Source organism: Hylaeus volcanicus, chromosome 7, assembly GCF_026283585.1.
Source record: "Hylaeus volcanicus isolate JK05 chromosome 7, UHH_iyHylVolc1.0_haploid, whole genome shotgun sequence".
NCBI classification, from domain to species: domain Eukaryota; kingdom Metazoa; phylum Arthropoda; class Insecta; order Hymenoptera; family Colletidae; genus Hylaeus; species Hylaeus volcanicus.
In genome coordinates, this window is record NC_071982.1 from 6,868,331 (window position 1) to 6,873,947 (window position 5,617).

Consider the following 5,617-nt stretch of genomic DNA (forward strand, 5'->3'; position numbering starts at 1 on the left):
AGTAAATGTATGCTAAACATAACCAAAGGTGTATTTATGCAAAATCATATGGTAATATTATTATATTTATTGTAGAATATATTCAATATACATTATGCATATTTTTTGTATATTTCTTATGCATATATGATGCGAGCTAATATAGTAAATGTATGCTAAACATAACCAAAGGTGTATTTATGCAAAATCAAATGGTAATATTATTATATTTATTGTAGAATATATTCGATATGCATTATGCATATTTTTTGCATGTTTCTCATGCTAAAATAGTAGAATATAATACAATAGTAACATACATAGAATACAATAGTAGAATAAATGTAATGTAACATACATAGTACAGTATTGTCTCGAAATAAGCAACTCGGTCGGGACTGGCGAGTTGCCTATTTCGAGACAATAGTGTAGTATATAGTATAAAAATATTACCTTACATTTACAGTCTTCATATATTTATTTCATTAATAAATTTTGGGGGAAAGAATAATTAACCAACGTTCCTACATATATTTAGAGTAGAATATTAAATTCAAGTTCATTATTTTTAATGTTAACATCTTATTTCTTTCCTTATTAATTTTACTTTAAATTGGTTCCTGTACGAATACTTATTACACCGACTGTATCGTACTATTGTATGTACAAGTACACTAGAATACCAGTACAACTCTACCTTCCGCTAAAACTACGATGCCTAAATGTCATCCGAAACTGATCAATCATCCGTCGCTACGCCCAGAAAATTGAATCCGCAATTACGTATGTATGCATGTCTTTTCGGGAAATATCGCTCCGTGTTTGATTAGCATAACTCTCGTCGCGAAACCACCCACGTCGAGAAGCCACGCGGAGCGCTTGTTGTAAAAGCAGCTCGCTAATAACTTCCTCCAATGAATCACGCACCTGCCCCTCTACTCCCACTCGGTTCGTTAACGAACGCGCTCCCGATATCAATTTTAACACCAAACCTGCCACGACACGGTCAAACGTCCCCTTTCGAACCTTTATATACAGTTCTTATACGAAATATACGAATTACACGGAATTGTTTCAAGCACTGTTAAATATTTTTCCGTTCAACTGAGAAACGTGTCTCCGAAATGAAACAAATTGAAACAAACGAAACATCGATAGGTTCAGGGTTAATGCGTCGACCGAGCCTGAAGCTCGTCGATATTTCTGGAAAGTTAACATTTCGTCCGGAGACTATCGATGATTAGATAAATTAACGTCGTAGTATTTAATTCTTCGATCTCCCTAGGTTCGCGAATCCTGTCTAAATTTGTTTACTATCTCACCTTTGGAATGAATTCTTCTCGACGAAGTGTCCTGTCGCTCGTTTCTGGCCACCAACGTGTTAACGAACCTCGGAGAGAACGGAGAAACCGAGGCGACGGGTACAAGAATCTACGACTGTTTAATCAGCGACACTTCATTCGCCGCACAGGTGATCACGTATAAACTAATCGAAACTCGATAGATCGACCGCCCACTCGTCTCTTCCGCCCCCACCCGTTCGCCGCAACCCCCGTGCACGTCACCCCTCTCGCGAACGTAAAGGTCACTCGAGCAAAATTAATCCCGTGACCCCGGGCGTTTATCATTCTGCGTTTCTCTTTTCCCTCGTTCTGTTTCATTTTTTTTTTCTTCTCCCTCCGTTTCTTTTTTCTTTTTTTTCCTTTCACGGTAAACGTCAGTCCGCGCGACCGGCGTGTACGAAACCCCGCGATTAAATTGTCACTTCCACGTAATCCGTCGAGGCATCAGCGGGGGCGCGCCATCGAGATAGGACGAGCGCGATAAAAGTCATTAAACAAGACGCGCCGCGGCCGCTACCTCACACCCTCCCTCCCTCCCTCCCTCGCCCTCTTAGACTATCGCAACTGGAGGATCGATGCGCGCTAATGAGTACAAAAATTCCGCGTCAATTACGCTTCGCTTAATTAACCTGAAAATAACGAACTACTGCGTGGCACCGCCCCGCGACGGGGAATTTCTTTTCCTTTTTTTTTCCCGAAATTATCGTGTCATCGATGGGAGGAGAAGGAGGGGCGGGGGGGGAGGAGGGGGATGCGGGGTAGAGGAGAGATCTATGGGGTCGAGGAAGTGGCAGGAAATTTAATTTTCACGGTGAGCTGGATGTGCTCGATTTTAATAAAATTTAGTAGCATGATTTTAATTAATTATTATTACTGTTGTCGAGGCGACGCGTTTATTTGGTTTATCGGTAGCGGGGCGAGGGTGCCAGAGGGGAGGCGCGTCGATAACGAGACGGTGGAAATTTCATTTCCGTGAGAACGTATAGTCGATACTTGGATTTTAATTAGTTGTAATCGGTATTGCTTAGCGATTGTTTCGTGTACAGTGTGAAATATATTGCGATAGATTCATTGTACCGTGTACAAGAATACTGTTTTGTTACTAGTATTAAATATAAAAGTATTAGGCGTACTGGAAGGTAATGACGTTTTTACAATTTTAAATACTTATCACACATCAGCTCGTTGATTTCGATCGATACGGCGTTGAATATTTGCACACTAAATGGCGAAAGGCTGTGGATAACGAAGCCGATTACATAATTGATTAAAAATAGAAATTTATTAAAAATTTGTTTGAATTTAATGTAAAAGAAACGACGTTACTTTCCAGTCTACCTAATAGTATATGAAATAAAATATAATATGTTGTATTCATTGTACTGCGTGCAAGTATACTAGCATACAATTAATTTGAAAAAAAATGACTTTCTCGCCTATTAAAGATAACCTGTTAAATGCAATATTCAAGGAATAATATATTTGACGCATGACTGGTTGCTATCTACTAGGCGCGAGGTGCCTCTAATAGTCAGCAACCGGTACTACAGACCGAATAACTGGTTGCTATCTACTAGGCGCAAGGTGCCCCTAATAGTCAGCAACCGGTGTTACAGACCGAATAACTGGTTGCTATCTACTAGGCGCGAGGTGCCCCTAATAGTCAGCAACCGGTGCTACATATCGCATGACTGGTTTCCATCTACTAGGCGCGAGGTGCCCCTAATAGTCAGCAACCGGTGCTACAGACCGAATAACTGGTTGCTATCTACTAGGCGCGAGGTGCCCCTAATAGTCAGCAACCGGTGCTACATACCGCATGACTGGTTACCATCTACTAGGCGCGATGTGGCCCTGATAGTTGGCAAGCAATCCCACACACCGACCATATATTTTTCTTAGCCTTAGTCCCTAAATAGGTTAACCATGAAAGAAAATATGTTATATTCATTGTACTGTGTGCAAGTATACTATTGTGTTACTAGTATGAAATATAAAAGTAGTATATGAAATAAAATATAATATGTTGTATTCATTGTACTGCGTGCAAGTATACTAGCATACAATTAATTTGAAAAAAAAAATGACTTTCTCGCCTATTAAACATAACCCGTTAAATGGAATATTCAAGTAATAATATATTCGAAAATTCAATACGCGGTAAATTCTAAATCCTTCCGCAAGGACGTAACTGGGTTAAAAATTGTCGCTGATAACAGATTGAAATACAGCATTCCATCGGAGGAACAGATTCGGACCATGATTAAAGGGGGTTACGTATCAGATTTCGCGAGAAGTGGGGGCGTTCTTGCATCGACAACCCATAAAGAAAGGCGATCCCCGAAGGGACGACACCTAGAGGACACTCGGAACGTTTTAGCAAAATTGCTTCCCCGTTTTCCCAACGTCCCCTCTTTTCCGTCCCGCTCTATTTATCACACGAACGACGAAATTTCTCGCTTCAAATTCAAAGCAAGGGGCCCCATTCAATTATTTCTCCCCCAATCGATACGCGGCGTTCCTCAAACAGGATGTCCCATCAGCCCGAGAGCAAACCCGACTCCCCTTTTTAATACGTGGAACGAAAACCATTTTCTGGTCGTATATAATTTTAAATTAAAAAGAAAATAAAACGGGGGTTCAGAGTAAACAACCGAGAGGGGGGGTGAAAGTTCAGGAGTCAAGGAGACGAATCAACCCTACAACCCCTCGACCCCTTGCCTCTCCGCTTTCTATTTTTCGAAACAAAAATCCCAGTCACGTATTTCGTACCGTAACTTACGAACGAGGTTCGATAAAATTCGTGCTTCTGTAACGGAAGGAGAAAGAAAATCGGGATGCCCGAAGCGAACAGCTGAGAAGGTCGGGGGTTGAAACGCGACAGTTACTCGAGCTGCGACGAGGAAAACAACCGCGTTCGCGGGACCGTGTCCGACGGAACGGATAAAACGCGAGAGCTTCGGAATTAGTTTCCAGGGACTCCCCCGTCGGGTCGTGCGCGAAAGAACGAATATTTTCGCAGTTTAGCGGGCAAAGTTTCGAGGGGGTGAGATGGGAATAGTAATTCGGATTCAGAGGGCGCGACGGGACTCCATGAAGTTTGAATTGCACGTGTCGAAACTAAGTGAAAGCGCCAACGGAAATGTTTTCAAATTACACAGCGGACGCACTGGTTGCGAGCTAATAGATATATTTTTTTAAAGGGGTAGTTTCGAGTACGAGGATGGCACGAGTGTTTCACTGTTGATTTAACGCGCTTCGATGGACCGACACCGGGTTGGTTATTTCACGTGGAAATCGAGCTTAATGAAGAGAACTGATACGCGGAGGTTATAGAGGGATGAAGACGAACGACTCTGCATAGCCTAATTCAAAAACCTCGACACGGTTTTAGAGACGTGATTTAAAAGCTATAGTCTCGTATTCCTTCGATCGACCCAGCCCCAATTCCCAAGTTCCCATTGATCACTCCAAGAACATAACCAAGTGTCACTCCCCTATCCATGGGACAACCTATTCCATTCTTCCCCTGATATATCTCAGCGTAAAGATGCGGTCTAGATAGCCCCATTCGAAAACCGTAATACGCCTTTAAACACGTGATCTACTCAGCCCCAATCCCCCAAGAAAAGCCACATTGAACACAGTAGATTCGAGTTCTTGTCGAACTTCAAACTCTCAAACACAACTATACCCATGTAGAGTTCATTGGAATATGATAAGAGCCAAGTGCCACTCCCTTATCTGTGGGAGCCACCATATTGTGTGCTTCTTTTAGCACATCTGACCATACACGCGACATTTACTTAGCTCAATTCAAACCCATCGTTACCCTAAAACAAACAACGCTGTATGTCGAAGGTTTGAAGTTTCTATCTAGCTTCGAAGTCTCAAACGAAAACATGTGTCTATGACCTAGTTCACAAATATCTATTCAGCATTCCAAGAGAATACCTCGATTCCTATCAAACTTCAAACCATCAAACACAAATATACCTACACCTACTTGGCATTCCAAGAGCACAAGGGCCAAGAAACACTCCCTTATCTATGAAAGCCACCATATTGCAGGCTTCCCTAACCATAAGAGCCTCATCTACTTAGTCCAATTCAAACCTCTCGACATCCTCAAACAAACCACACCGTATGTTAAAGGTTTGAAGTTTCTATCTAGCTTTAAAGTCTCAAACGATAATAATGTCTATGCCTCAATTCAAAAATATCCATTCAGTATTCCAGAAGAATACTTTGGTTCCTGTCGAGCTTGACCATCAAACACAAACATACATATGTCC

The 5,617-nt window shown here is 41.7% G+C and overlaps 1 protein-coding gene across 2 annotated transcripts in view; it reads right to left on the reverse strand.

The window, feature by feature from the left end:
• LOC128879710 (uncharacterized) overlaps positions 1–5,617 on the reverse strand; it is an 18,317-nt gene that overhangs the window by 9,405 nt on the left and 3,295 nt on the right. The gene's annotated exons all lie outside the window — the stretch shown is intronic.